This window comes from Melopsittacus undulatus, chromosome 5 (assembly GCF_012275295.1).
Source record: "Melopsittacus undulatus isolate bMelUnd1 chromosome 5, bMelUnd1.mat.Z, whole genome shotgun sequence".
NCBI lineage: Eukaryota > Metazoa > Chordata > Aves > Psittaciformes > Psittaculidae > Melopsittacus > Melopsittacus undulatus.
This window is the reverse complement of record NC_047531.1, coordinates 21711965-21727453: the sequence shown is the minus strand read 5'-3', so window position 1 is coordinate 21727453 and position 15489 is coordinate 21711965. Positions and strand designations below refer to the sequence as shown.

Genomic DNA, 15489 nt, shown 5'->3' with positions numbered 1-15489 from the left:
CATTAAATTGTACAGCTTGCCTGAATGCAATCTAGCATTAATAAGCATGATAGTAAACATGAGAATTACAAACAGTTGTCCTGGAATTCCTTATAGAAAGGGCTGATGACTACTTTCCTTTTTTGATTGTTTGGGTTTTGCGGGGTTTTTGAGACAATTTTCATGAACTTTTAAGGTTATTGGTCTTCATGGGTTTGAGAGGGGAAAGTCCTGCTTAACTGGATTAATTTCCCTTTATGACATGGTCACCCATCTAATTGTAGATATTTCAGGGGTTTTTTGTTATATCAAAGCTTTTGATACTGTCTCTCACATTATCATTCTGTCAGAATGTCCAGCACACAACTAGACAAGTCCATAATATGTTGGGTGAACAACTGGCTGATGGGTTAGGCTCAAAGAGTTATAGCAAATGGGGTTACATCCAGCTGGCAGCCAGTGGCATTCCCTAGTGCTCAGTTTTAGGGCCAATACTCTTTAATGTTTTTATAAATTATTTGGATGCAGGAATCATATGTACATTAAGTTTGCTGATGACGCTAAATAAGGAGGAGTGTGGACTCCCTTAAGGGTAGAGATTCACTTACAGAGACATCTAGATAGACCAGAGAGCTGGGCAGTCACCAACTGTATAAAATTTAACCAGAACAAGATCAAGTGTAAATTTCTCCATCCAGCACAGGGTAATCCTGGTTATACCTACAAACTGGGGAATGAGAGGCTGGAAAGCAGCCCTGCAGAAAGAAATCTGTGGGTTTGGGTTGACAGCAAGTTGAATATGAGTCAACAGTGTGCCCTGGCAGCAAAAGAGCCAACCGTGTCCTGGGGTGCATCAAGCACAGCATAGCTGGTCAGTCGAGGGAGGTGATCATCCCACTCTACACAGCACTCGTGCTGCCCCACCTCAAGTACTGTGTGCAGTTTGGGTTCCTCAATACAACAAGGATGTCAGGCTATTAGAGTGTGGGCAGAGGAGGGAGAACAAGCTGGTGGAATGTTTTGAGGGCAAGACAAGAGGAGCAGCTGAGTCACTTGGTTTGTTCAGCTTAGAGAAGAGAAGGCTGGGGGAGGACCCCATCACAATCTACAGCTTCCTTAAGTGGTGCAGTGGAGTGAGAGATGCTAATCTCCCTTCTCTGGTGACCAGCAGTAGGATATAAGGAAATGGAATGGAGCTGTGTCAGGAGTTCAGACAACCAGGTAACCCACCCCTTTAACCTTCTTAATTCTTTAAAGTACTTACAGGAAAAGCAGATTTAGCTAGCAAATCACAGCTCTCTAACACAATGCTGGCCATTATTACCATCCCCAAGATAAATTTGCTTGTGAAGAACTTCACTTTTGGTAAGGGATCTCCACATGTGTGAAAATAAGTTCCTGGGTTTTTTACAAGGACATTTTTTACAAGAGACTTTTTAAAAAGGCATGCAGTGTCAGGAAAAGGGGGAATGGCTTTAAACTGAAAGAGGAGAGATTTAGATTAGGTATAAAGAAGACATTCTTTACTGTGAGGGTGGAGAGACACTGGCACAGGTTGCCCAGAGAAGCTGTGGGTGCCTCATCCCTGGAAGTGTTCAAGGCCAGGCTGGATAGGACTTTGAGTAACCTGATCTAATGGGAGGTGTCCCTGCCCATGGCACAGGGTAGGAACTAGACGATCTCTAAGATCCCTTCCACCCCAGATCATTCTATGATTCTATGACTTAAATTGGGCTAAGTCACATTTATAATTGTTTATAAATATTTTGTATCACAAATGGTTCTGCCTTGTAATGACAGTTCTGAGACATGTCCCCGGGACATTTATCACAAGTAAAGCTCTCAGTACTGATATTTACCATCTGTAGGCTTGCCAAGACCTTAGTGTGCCTCACCTACTTCTTTCACAGCTAAGTAGTATTATTTCAGGGTCTTCTGCTGATGGTAAAATTAACTACACAAAAAAGGTCAATATGCCTATTACAACACCTAGAAAACATGTTTGATAACTTCAGTGTGCCATCTGCCAACACTGCTTTAAACCAATTTATTTTGTATGATGCTCAAGTCGTAAGTATCATAAACATCTATAATGTTGTAGTTTTGTTTTGTTTTCCTAAGAAGAGCAGCAAATTTAGGCAGTAACCTGGCTGGGAACTGCTCAGATTTACAGATAGAGGAATTTTGTTGCAGAACAAAGTTATCCCTTCAGCAAGCGGTTTAGGAAGTCATTACTGTTAGTTCCTAGATTCTCATCAGAGATGGAGGGACAGATTATAAGAATGCTTCCAGGCCACTGTCATGCCTGATAGCATGGATTTGCATAAACCTTTACAAGTTCCTCAGGGGCACTAAAGTCTTTAAACCACTCTACCAGGACCACAAGTCCACGTGCAGGTGGAAAGAAGCTGTCTGTTGTGGTCATAGGGTAGTTTTCACCTTTTTTTCCCTAAAAGTCCATTTCAAACTTGTTGCCCTTGTTTCCCCATTAAGTTCTTCACTTTCTCGGAAAACATTTGGCTAAAGGTGAAATTCCTGTGTTCAGGTCATCAAATGTATGCTCATGACCCCCCTGTTCCACACTTCAGCTCGACAAAGCAGTAAGGAGCATTTCTCTTTCTTGATTGCATCTATTTCCTTCTCCTCACTCTTATCCTGAGGTATATGCCCCAGGATTTTCTGCAGAAGATTTGATCAAGTTTTATTTCTTGGAGTTTGCATCTCCTCATTTCAAGGTCTATCAGAGGACACAGGCACAGGAACCGACATTCTGACTCAAATCCATGCGAGGTAATTGAATATTCTGATCTGAAACAGGTACAACTTTGGATTTTAGGTTCTGATTCTGCATCATACAACTATTCATTACTGAAACACATACACAAACCAAGCTAGCATTAAGGTGGCCTAATGATTTTATCAGCAACTTATTTTCAGGAGAAAGGCATTATGAAGGGACCTTTCATGAGTTAAGCACTTTTCCGATCTAAAATATCCCCAAAACTGCAAAAAGAGCTGGGATTTGTGAATCAGAGTATTTCTAGCTAATAGTAATAAAGACATTGCAATCCTATGTCAGGCTTGATGTTTTTAATCAAATGACACAATTGAAGGAAATACAATGTTAACAATATTAACCATGTTAATGATGGTCTCTGGCCTTAGCCCACTCACAGCAAGCTCCTGGAGCTAGGTCCTGTAGCCACTAAAGTATGACAGAACTTTGCCAGGGACTTCAGATGTGCAAGACTTGTCCTTAAATGAACACATGCACATATAAGGAGTCTTAGAGCTCATGCAAACGGGAGAGTTGATGAGCAGTCAGGCTGATCACAACACTTTGAATAATTCCCATATGGCCATGTGGGGAAGCCACTGCAGCACCTACTCCAAATCAATTTACTGTTTGCTTTGAGTGATCCCCCAGGGAGTCAGTGGAAAGCAGGCTGCACTCTGCTCTTTCAATCCCCAGCTCAATTTGTGTAGGACAAGCTATTAGTTCTTATGTATGCCCCAAGACTCGTGAGAAGGGAGGAAATTTAACAGAAAAGTCCCATTGCTAAACCAGGGTTTCCAATACACCCTTAAACTAAGATTCTGGAACTATCCTTTATTCCTTGCATCCACATCTCACATTGGCATCAGCAATGATTTTCAGTGCTTTGTAATCCAGCCTTTATCTTCAATTCATTTGTTTATTTATTTACAGGGATTACACCCAAAGCCTCCCATAAGACCATACAGCTTTCAAATCTGAGTGCATTAAGGGTTGCAAACTGGGTTTAGCCCAGACTTTTCTGCTCTGTAGTTCTAATCCAGCCCGTTATTAGTTGAAGACAGCACTGTGTGGTTTAATTGTTGTTGTGTAGGAATAAATAGCTCAGTTGTCTCTCCCTGTCTTTCAAAGCCTATGGGTGTTAGGCTCTTTTGCAGGACTTCTGGTTTTCTCCAGTGAACAGAAAGATTACCTTGCACAATCCTAGGCTTCCTCACAGGGGCACATCTCTGGTTTGCCTTCTTTTCCAGTCTTGCCTAGCTCTGACTTGCTTCCTGGGTGATCCTTCTCCTTGGACAAGGAAAACCCAGAGTGTGTCACTCACATCCATCTCAATGTCACATTGTTCACTCTGCACGACTCCCAAATGATCCCCAAAACACCCCTATGCTGACACAGCTCCTGCTACCCAGGCTGTCACTCACAGCTACTTGGAGCACAGTACCTCTACAGTGCACAGAGTTGTGCTGTGCAGGCCAGCTGTGAATGTAATGGAAAGGGGGAGAGGAAGAGGACAATGCAAAGAAAGAACAAGGGGACTGTAGCCCTCCACCTCCTCTGCCATGAGCAGCATCCTGATCCACATCCTCCCTGCAGGCTGCAGCCTGCCTGCAACCACACTACTGCCTCCAGCAGGGCAACCAGAGCTGGGGCTGGAGCACCAAAGCCTTGCTCACAATCATGAGCTTCCCTTAACAGTAACCACTCGTGACAGACAGGCCGCAAGCATCATGTGAGTTTTAAGGGTAAATTGTAAAGTCCAGAGGCAGTCGAGGTAGAGCAGTGTGTGGTTTGGTTCTTCTGATGTACCAAATCAGCTTTGTTGAAGCCAGTTCAAGCCACATCCCGCAGCTCACTCAGCAAACCAGTGTTGAAGGAGCACTGTTGTGGGTCGTAGCCTTCAAAAGCAGATACTCGGATCCCATGCAGGGCACTGGGGCTGGCTGGCAGCCTGGATACTGCAATCCCTGCCCTTCCCTGGCCACCTCTGCATGAGGAATAGGAAGGCCATATCCCCTCTGGTCACAGCAAAATTGCACTTATATTTCCCTCTCAGCACTTTGCATGCAGTTTAGATGATGTTATTCATATATTCCATGCTCTCGACCTTAGGGAGTGAAGTATATCACCAGGGCTGGCCTGCAGATGTTTTTTCTGAATGATAACAAACATACAGTGAGTGAGATTGAAATGACATAAACCTTCCTTTCTTCCAGGGAAGCCAGTCACATACGTTCTGCGGAGCTATTAATCAATCCTCATGTTCTTTCTGCTTCTCATTGGCCGTCCGATATGGATGATGCCTCCGAAAATCACGTCACAAAAGAGACACGAAGGTTTGGGAGGGTCCCACGCTGCCGCCCGCGGAAGCCCCGAAGGACGCTAACGTAGGGAGGCCGCCAGAGGGCGCCGCAGCCCCGCGCAGCGCCCTGCCCGCCGCTCGCTTGAGCCCCATGGCTGCCTGCCCAGCACCCCTCGCTCCGGAGGCTGCGGCCCTCGGGAGACAGCTCTGGTTTGTGAGGGAGGGGCAGAATCCCTTCTGTGATCAAATAAGCATTTTTAATATCTTGTCCGTTATAATTCACAGGGAAATCTCTGAAATAAGCAAGGTACCATGAACACAAATACGGCACCTGCTTCCTGAAGGCAGGATTACTCAACAGTCATGAAGCAAGGGTCACCAAAGGCCGCTAAGTTTGCTTCCTGGCCTGTGTTCCACACAGCTCGCTTATCCAGATCCCTGCAGAGCAAACAGCAGCGGCCACCCCACCACCCTGCACCTCCTGTGCTTGAAACAGAGGTGGTGGGAAAGGGTCCTGTGACCAGCACCCACCTCCACAGGCCAGAGGCTGGGACTTGTGGAGAAACCTTACCACTCACTAGTCTAAAGAAAGCAACGGGAGACATGACAGTGTTTAAAGAGGTGAAGGCTGCTACAAAAGGCAGAGGGAGAAGGCAGTCCTCCAGACCTGCAGTGAGTAAGGCACAAGCTATTGGGCTTGGATGCGAGCAAACACTAGTTCAGGTTGGACACTTGAACAGCCTTCCTAACACATGGGTTTAAATGGTAGGGTGGGTTTGGGTGGTAGTGGTGAATCATTTGTGATTGCAAGTTCTTAAGAACATAGTGTGGCAAAGACAGACATATGCCTGTCCCGGAAGCAGCCTGGTGACTTCTCTGGCAATCTATTCAGGGACCAACCCAAATGTCATGCTGCATCTCTGTTTTCTACAAACCAGAGATTGCTGAGGACAATTAAGCAACTCTAGCTAATATCACCATCACTGCTATCAGTTCCTGAGAAACGTGATGTAAAAATAACTTGTCAAGAGAGAGGGGAGAGAGAGGAAGGGGTGGAAGGATGAGGGCAGGAGGGAGGGAGAGAAGAAAAGAAGGGGGGAGAGACCCTGCACCCCTGAGACCAGCAGGCATGGAAATGCCAGGGTCTTTGCAGTTTGATTAACTTCCTCTCATTTCAGTGCTCCCTCTCCACTTTCCTAAGTATTGTGTACCACAGATCAGGCTGAAGCAGCACAGTCAGAACCTCCAGCCATACTGTTACTTGTCAGTAGAAACGTGCATCTTACCTTGGTCCTTGTAAAGGCATGTTCAACCACTGCAGCTCTCGCTGAGCCAGCAAAAGAAACACTGCCTGAAGTAATCCAGCTGCTGACATAATCAAAGTGCAGCATCATGAGCTAAAGGGAAAACAGGCTAGCAAAGTTCACAGTATTCCCACAAGCAGAGGGCTTGCCAATTATATCAGATCACATCAAGTGAGGTCTTCCCTGCAGGCTAAGGCAGTGCTTCCAAGCTCTGACCAAAGATCATTGAACCTTTGCAGCTGAAACAGTGGGAAGCTTGGGAACACGTCTGTAGTCCATCAAAGGGCTCATAAGGTTTGCACAATACACCAGTGATGGTGTAGCAGGAGGAGCTGCAGCTCCAGAAATGCTAAACTGACACTCAGGATGCACAGCTTGAACCAAACATGTTACACTACAAATAACCAGGGCTTGAGCCTGGCACACACCAATAGTTGAGCAAATCTGATTAAGCAAAAATAAAACATGACCGCTGTGTAAGGGACACTGCTGCGACCTAAAATCGGGGTTGCTGAGCAGCAGGACCTCAACACATGCTGCTACACAATGTAATACCTGCCACCTGCTACACTACAGCTCCACAGCAGATCCACTGCCAGGAAAAACCTATGTCTAGAAGAGGAGGGATTAGAAACAGACTCAGAAGCAAGCAGCTGTGGTCAGTGAAGAGCAGCTGCATCTGTGTCCTGGGTTCAGCAATAGCAGTCATTTTTCTCCTTCTTAGTAGCTGGTGCAGTGCTGTGTTTGTTACTTTCACCGTGGGAACAGAGCTGATAACACCGATGTTTTTAGTTGCTGCTCAGTAATGTTTACTCTGACCAAGGACTTTATGAGTCTCATGCTCTGCCAGGGAGGAGGGGAAGCCAGAAGGAAGCAGAGACAGGACACCTGACCCAAACTAACCAAAGAGGTATTCCATACCACAGCACATCATGCCCCCTATATAAACTGGGGGCAGTTACCTGGAAGGACTAAATTACTGCTCAGGTCAGGCTGGGTATCGGTTGGCAGGTGGTGAGGTGTTGTATTCTCTTCCCTTGTTATTTCCCTTACCATTACTATTATTGGTGGCAGCAGCAATGGTTTGTGTTATACCTTAGTTACTGGGCTGTTCTTATCTCAACCGTGGGAGTTACATTCTTTCGATTCTCCTCCCCATCCCTCCAGGAGCAGGGGGAGGAAAGGGAGGAGTGAGCAAGCGGCTGCACGGTTCTGGGTTGCTGGCTGAGCTTAAACCACAACAATCTGGAAACCAGCATTTGGAGTGGGAATGTCCCCAGATGACAGAAAAGCCGTGTGGTGCAACCCCCAAGAAACATAACCAACTTTCTCTTGTCCAGTGCAGTGTCCCATCTTCATCAGTGGCCTTCACCCATCAGCTGTGGAGAAACAAAACGTATTTGAAATCAGTGTAAAGCACTAGGTTAAAATGCCAAAATTGACATTTTCTTCCTTATCTATCAGACACTAGATGGCTTTTTTCCTGGGAAGGTCTGCATAGCTTATACCTTTACTTGATTACATGTATTCTGGATGTTCATACATCTTCGCCTACTTTGTGCTTTTATAGCAAGTTGAAACTATTATTACCCAAAATGGGAAGTAAAATTCCCGACTGTCTCAACATGTCCGTACTTGATTTCTACATACCACATACTTCCCAATCCTGAAGTACATCCCAATACGAAGTACAGCCAGAGACAGTAAGAAAAGAACAGAAAACATGCCCTCAAATCTGTTCTAATGAAACTCTATTTAGGTAATAAACGTGAGCTCAGATTGAATGGGTGCTTTAGCCACACTGCCACTGAACTGTGACCTATCAGAAACAGAACAGAGGAACAGGCAAAGGGAAGGAGACAATTTCAGAAAATGATCAGTAGCTATAATAAACTATTGACAAACCTTTCTTGAAGAAAGTTTTCTTGACCAATAAAATACGTGTCAGCCTAGTAATAGGAAGTATCATCAAATGCCCCTTGTGTTTAAGCAGGTGGTGCAACACCTATCTCTCCGGTTTCATGGGTGAAACATTAACTATTATCCAGCTCAAGAGCAAAGAGAACAGACAGCACAGCAGTGGTAAGCAGAGCAGGACTGCTTCGGCCGGGCTAGGAGCGGCAGCCTCAGAGGGAATGCGGCTCGACTCCCCGCCAGAGGCTCCGGAGAGCGGCTGAAGGGGCTCGGCACCCGCTGCCAGCACCCTCGCGGCCCCCGCCGAGCCTGTCTCGTCTGGGGCTCCCGCAGAGAGACCAGCAAACCCCGGCCGACCCCTTCACTGCACAGAGCCGGCTGACCCCACAGGCAGGCACAGACACCAGGACACACAGCTCCCACCCTCTAACGCGGCGCACTCGGCGGCGCAAGGCAGCCAAGCGGGGGTAGGGCAGGGAGGAGACAAGCAGGATTCCGCGGCTGCCGGGCCCCGCGGCCCATGCGCCTGCCCGTGCGCCCTGGGAGCCGTAGTCCGCTGCGCCCGCTACCCATCGCCGCTTCCGGGCCTCGTGGCGGCAGGGGACTACAAGGCCCAGGCTGCCCAGCGGCGCCGGTCCCGCCCCGTCCGTGAATGACTAGTGCAGCATGTTGTCCGGCTAGCGAGCCCGGCTGCCGGAGGTCTGTGGCGCTGCCGACGCCTTCTTCCGCAGCGCCTCCGCCACCGAGCACGGTAAGTGAGCGAGGGGAGGTGGGGGAAAAGCCTGCCGCGGTGCCCGCTTCCTGCCGGGCCGGGGAGCCTTGGCGGTGCCATGGTGGGGCCAAGCCCCTGTGCGGGCGAGTGTGTGTGGCAGGGGGACTGTTGCATTTCTCCCCGTGCCCAGAGACCCGCGGGAGGGGTGTACTGTGAGCGGCGCTACGTTCCCCCTTGCCGCCTTCCCTTGGCGTATGCCCTCTCCCCAGCCCCCCCGCCCTTCCAGGTATCCGGTTTGGAGGTGCCGCCAGGCAGCGCCCCTTCGGGCGGAAGGCGGCCGGGACCCGGGCTGGGGCCGCCCGCTCTCGCCGCTCGACGCGCTCCCTGGGCCTTGCGCCTGCGGCAGGCGAACCGGGAGCGCTGCGGTCGGCGCCCCACAGCGCCCGTGGGGCAGGGCGGCCGCGGCCGGTCCGGTGCTGCCCCGCCGGTGAACCTGCGGGCGGTGTGGCTGAGGGGCCTCTCCGGGCCGGGGCGAGCTCTTCCTCGGTCTCGCAGTGGGGAGGCTGAGGCGTAAATCCTCGAACCATCAGGGAAGGGGAGGCCGGAGGCCGCTGCCCGTCCCTTCCCCGCCGGAGCCCTGCGCGGAGGCTGGCGCTGCCGGCCCGCCTGCTCCGAGAGAGCACGGCACTGGGAAGCGCGTCCGTCGGGATGCGGCCCCGTGTGCGGTTACAGCAGCGTCCGCGCTTTCCGCTCCCTGCGTTAGGGCCGGTTCCTGGCTCCGGGGGTGCTGGAGGCGGCAGCGGGGCGCGGGCATAGCGCAGTGCTGTGTGTTGGCGGTGGTGGGGGGTTGGAGCGGGGGTTGGTTGCGATGGTGAGCGGAAGGAGAGAAAAGTAGTTTTTCCTCACTTCTTTTCTTGGTCTCTAAACACTTGTGACTCTTCAGACGCCGCGTTGTGCATCACGTGCAACAAACTGTGAAACCAGGGTTTTGATTCGAACACAGTTCTGAGTAACCCAGGTCTCAAAAAGATCTCGTGTCCCATAACTTGTGCTGGGCTCTTGAGGGGGGTACACATACTGATGATCGTGTATGCGCGTATGCACACAAAGAAAGTGGGGGTTTTTGGTAGCTTTCAGGAAGAAAGTGTTTTTATTTGGTCAGACTTTGCAGAAACCTGCAGCTGCTGAGTGGTTGCTGCTGGGCTGAAAACGCAAGAGGATGTGCTTTAAAAAGTTAAATGCTGTTTTACATGTGTGGTGTCAGTAGTTGTCCTAAGGAATATCAAAGGTGCCGGGAGTGGCCTCACATCTCCATTTTGTAGAGATGTGTATCAGCTAAACCTACTGCTCAGCTCAATTATGCATGTATTCCTTCTTGTAAACCTAACAGAGTAAAGAAAAAAATCCCTAAACCAAACAGATTTCAAAGGTTTCCCTGCTGTATTTTAGCAGGGAACAGATCTTGTGCAGCAGAGGTAAACCACAAGTACATTTAATTTATTAGGTACTGGGTTACAGCTGTGGCTCTGGTTTGTGCCCTGTTTGTGGCTTTTGTTAGACTTTCAGGTTTCAGTAACTTGAGTTGCTGATGGTAAATTTGTCGGCCGTTGCAGTGTCTGGCACTCCTGTGTGTTAACCATAGACTGAGATATTGCTTATTCAGTGCTAGGAGAGTTATGCATGTTTTTCAGTGCATTCTTTCTTCCATATGGCAAAATATGGTGAAACATTGCTTCTGCTGGCACCACAGCTTGCGAGTAAAACACAGTGGTGTTGGCATCTTACTTGTGGGAGAGTCATCCAGTTGCTTTTTTTTAAAGAGTACTTTTCAGAAAGCATCTTCTTTTTCTGTATTTGCTACTGGGAAAATATGAGGAAAGAGATTTGGAGCAGTCTTAGAAAATGAAAGCAGACCAGCGATGAGTGTGCTCCAGATTTAATGGGAGTGGTGTGTAACTACAGCTGTCTGAAGTGATCCTGTATCACTTCAGTATCCGTGATACTTTCAGTATCAGTTGCTAGGCAGGGTCAGGAGGAAGGAGGGATTCTACAGCTCTCCTTGTGCTGCCAGGGAGTGACCAGGCTGGTTAGCAGCATCGCTTACCTGTCGTAAACGATTTACAATTAGTAGCATTATATTCTGTTGGTAACAGTTGTTGCTAGATAAATATTCGCAAATAAGTTTCCAGTGTGAGTAATTTCTGAGGTGAGGCCTTCAATTACAGAAGGTTTTTGTAAAAGGCCATTCAAATTTGAGATGCTACAAACATGTTAGTTAATACTGTGGTTTTGCATTTGAACATAGAAACTCCTAAGTTTTTTCCTGCCTCCAAAATGAGTTGGGGCATATAACTTTAATATTAAACTGCAATTGATAGATTTGTATGAACACATGCATGTACTCAGTGACCAGCTCTCCTCCTTTCCACCTCATTTTCTTTAAAAAGTAGTAAAGGTAGCTAGAGGGGCTGTTTCTCCTCCTGCCTCCTTCCTCCTTCCTAACCCCCTCCTGCCTTTAGCTGATATGCTATGCAGTTTGATTGGGATGCAGAGGCTTTGCATGTCCACACACAGTATTTAAGTGTCCTGATGACACTGCGTACCAAGCTGGAGGATAGACTACACTGGAGCTCCAGGGGTTCATGTTTTCATGTGGTTAATCCCTGCAGGCTGTCTGCAAAATAACCTTGTCTGTAAGGACAGGCAACATTGGGTGCATGTGTTGAGGGCTGTGTCTCTGTGCAGGAAGGGTGTGAACGTTTGCAGGAGGGAGCAAGAGTGCACCGCAGCTTAGCAGCAGTGTGAAAGTTGAAGGTCTTCAGTCACCTGTGCAGTACATCTGGTTCCTGGTCCTGCCCGGGTAGGACACATATCTGGTGTGTTGCACAACTGGGAGCCATCCTTTGGAAGGATGGTAAGACAGGTAGTTACAGGGTAAACTGATGAAGAAGGCCTGTGTGAGGAACCAGGATAAGGAGTTGTTGAGGGGTTTTCTCATTTCTTTGGAGGGCAGCCGACAGGAATGGAAATAGGGATGAACTTTTGAGAGGAATATATTTTTTTTAAAACTACTGAGTTTGTCAGGTGCAGGGTGTTCTATACATTAAATGAGTGGTGCAGCTGGATGCAGTAGCATGCAGGACAACTTTCCTGGTTGGTGTGTGTCTGTAGTACTGAATGATCAGTGTTAACCAGTGGCTCCTGTGCCTGTGGGCCCAAAGGGTGGAATTGGCTTGCTTTCCTGGAGCTTTGTTTCTGTTAGCTTTGTCTTGAAATGTGACCCTCTTTCTTCAAGTGCTTGCCACATCAGAGCTGTGTGTCTTTGCCTGCTGCTAGCAAGTGCACCCATGTAGTATAACAATGTTTTACGATCGCAAGGTCCTACACCTGGGTGGGAGCAATCCCAGGCACAGCTACAGGTTGGGCAAAAAGGAAATTCATGGTAGTCCTGTGGAGAAGGACTTGGGGGTGTTAGTCAATGAGAAAATGAACATGAGCCAGCTTCAGTGTGTATTCACAGCCCAGAAAGCCAACCGTATCCTGGGCTGCATCAAGAGGAGCGTGACCAGCAGGTCAAAGGAGGTGATCCTGCCCCTCTACTCTGCTCTCGTGAGACCTCACTTGGAGTATTGTGTGCAGTTCTGGTGTCCTCAACATAAAAAGGACATGGAACTGTTGCAACAAGTCCAGAGGAGGGCCACAAGGATGATCAGGGGACTGGAGCACCTCCCGTATGAAGACAGGCTGAGAAAGTTGGGGCTGTTCAGCCTGGAGAAGAGAAGGCTGCGTGGAGACCTCATAGCAGTCTTCCAGTATCTGAAGGGGGCCTACAGGGATGCTGGGGAGGGACTATTCGTTAGGGACTGTAGTGATAGGACAAGGGGTAATAGGTTGAAACTTAAACAGCAGAGGTTTAGACTGGATATAAGGAAGAAATTCTTTACTGTGAGGGTGGTGAGGTACTGGAATGGGTTGCCCAGGGAGGTAGTGAATGCTCCATCCCTGGCAGTGTTCAAGACCAGGCTGGATGAAGCCTTGAGTGATATGTTTTAGTGTGAGGTGTCCCTGCCCATGGCAGGGGGGTTGGAACTAGATGATCTTGAGGTCCTTTCCAATCCTAACTATTCTATGATTCTATGCATGGAATAATCATGTATATGGAGTTCTGCAGCATTACTGTGGACCACAGTCAGATATTTTACAAGCCAGTAATTGTCCATGGTGGAACTTCTCTACTCATCTCTTTTGCTGTCTGCTTGTAGGTAGTGAACAGAGAATAGCAAATCTTGCAGAACTCCATAGAAGCTGTGCATGCAGCAGCTGTGTGCTCTTTTGCTGTTGCTCTACTTAGGAGTGTTTTGCAGAGGGTTACCCAGCATCCGAAGTATCACTTGGTTCATATCTTTTAATGGCCTGGAGAGAGATGTGCTGAGTGGATATCTTACCCCAAACTCCTGATTGCAGGAGAGTTATAAAAGTATTTTGGTTCCAAATCATCTCTGAATTCAGATGAGTCATGTTGAAATAAAACAGGAATGTGGCTTGGGTAGGTATGTAGGTTCTAAACCAGAGTGAATTTCCGAGTAGCTAGCCTGACTTTAGGTGATGTCACTTTGGTCTTTCTGTCCCATGTTTCTAATTTTAGCAACCTCTTTACAGCCTCTTAAAACAGTAAGGATTTAGCCTGTTTTTTGTTCTCAGTTCTGCTGTGCGTTAGCATCCTGATTCACCTCATGCTTACTCATTTCTTTTAGTATCCCTAGTCAACGTAATAGCAATAATGCCTAAAAACCATACATATATGAGAGTGCCTTCTTGTGTTCCAGTGACAAAGGTAAATGTGTTCTCAGTGCGTCATTGTCACAGGCCAGATATTCTTATGTTCCAAATTAATTTAGTTGTCTGTGACTTTTTTAACTTTTTTAACTTCCAAAGTATGCAAATGGATGTTGGCTACAGAGTGTAGGTCCCTGGGTTTAGGCTGCATACATCAGCACAGTTTGTGTTTCAGGAACATCTTGCTGATGCTCACAGGGTAAAGAAAAAAGAAATATGTGTTTTGGAGTTTATGAACTTCTGAGTCATGAGAAACCACAGACACAATCTTACAACTATCTGTGATCACAGAACCAGTTGCTCAGTTAAGTTTGAAAGGCGTGGGTTGTGTCGAAGAGATACGTGCAATATGTAGAGTAGGTCACCTTGGTGATGGTTTTGAAATAGATTCCAGTTTTTCAATTTGTGGCTGCTGCATTAATTGGCAGGTTTCAGCTGATGCATCCTTCAGAGTATGAGCAGTCTATCAGCAAAGGAGAGACACCATTTGGAGCTGGTGGTGGTCTGTTTGTAAACATTTGTAAGGTTTCTGTGCAGAAGCATGGAAGAAGCCTCATCAACCTTAAGTACTCTGCTTCCATTGCTGAGGGCAGTGCTGAGACTTAAGTGAGTATCTGTTGATTTGATTTTTACCTTCTTGGAGATTAAATGGTAGGTATGGAAGGTACTTTGTTAGGTATTCCAGACAATGGGTAAAGAATACAATGATTTTTCAGTGGGAGAAAAGTTGTGTGTTTTAATTTTTCGAAGTACTAATATGCCTCTTCTGTTTACATAAAGTAAGTCCTGTTAATTGGTAGTGGCATTAATATGACATGTGCTGATGCTGTGCCAGCTGAACTGAATAACCATTGCTAGAGAAACTGCAGGTTTAGAGGATTAAAGGAGCATGACACATTTAGTGCATGTAGGTGTAAGTAAATGTTTATTGCTGCATCTCATGCTGAGCAGACCGAGGCTGTATTCTGGCCAGCGATGGTGGTGTTGGACTGCTGGGTCAGGAGGTTTTCACAAAATAGCTGTTTGTGTGTCTCTGGCTTACAGCCAGCACGGGTCAGTTCTGGTTCAGTTGTGGCATGACCTGTGTGAGCTGTGCTGTGTTCTCACAGGAGAACACCCACTTGATAGCTGGAGCCCTTGAATCAGATTCAGTCCTCAGCCTATCTCTTGTCTTTCCCACAGTGACTCTAAAGGAACAAGGGTGAGGTATGTTGGCATGTGCTTTGAGGAAGTGCTGTCCTGGGGAAGGAGGTATGGAAAGATCTTCCAAAGGGCCAATGATTAAAAACAAAAGACAGTGCACATTGCAAAATTTAAATGCTTTGAAAGCTCCAGCAGCCTTCTATTTGTTTAGATACCACAGGTATCTATCAGGTTTCTAGATGTATTGAAGTATTCATTTGCCTCAGTTCCTTATTTGTGAAAGAGGGAAGTATTTACAAACCTATCTCAGAGGCTGCATGGTTAATACTCTGAGTACTGACAGTTGTTGATACCTTCTTCAATGCTTGTGAGTGTTGTAACTGTGGAAAGCAGTAATACATACACTCAGATCGGAGGGAGGGGTCAAGCATAGAAACTGTTGACTTAACTGTTTCAATAAGAGGTGAAACTAGCTTCTTACTGGTTATTCTGATGTGTGTGCAGTGCGTAGAAGATACTGAGC

At 47.3% G+C, this 15489-nt stretch overlaps 1 protein-coding gene across 1 annotated transcript in view; it reads left to right on the top strand.

The window, feature by feature from the left end:
- The first annotated feature begins 8912 nt into the window (after window positions 1–8912).
- TRABD (TraB domain containing) overlaps window positions 8913–15489 on the top strand; it is a 35682-nt gene continuing 29105 nt past the window's right edge. Inside the window, exon 1 of the mRNA XM_034063004.1 lies at window positions 8913–9026. The gene's annotated coding sequence lies outside the window, so the exon portion shown is untranslated. The remainder of the gene's footprint in view (window positions 9027–15489) is intronic.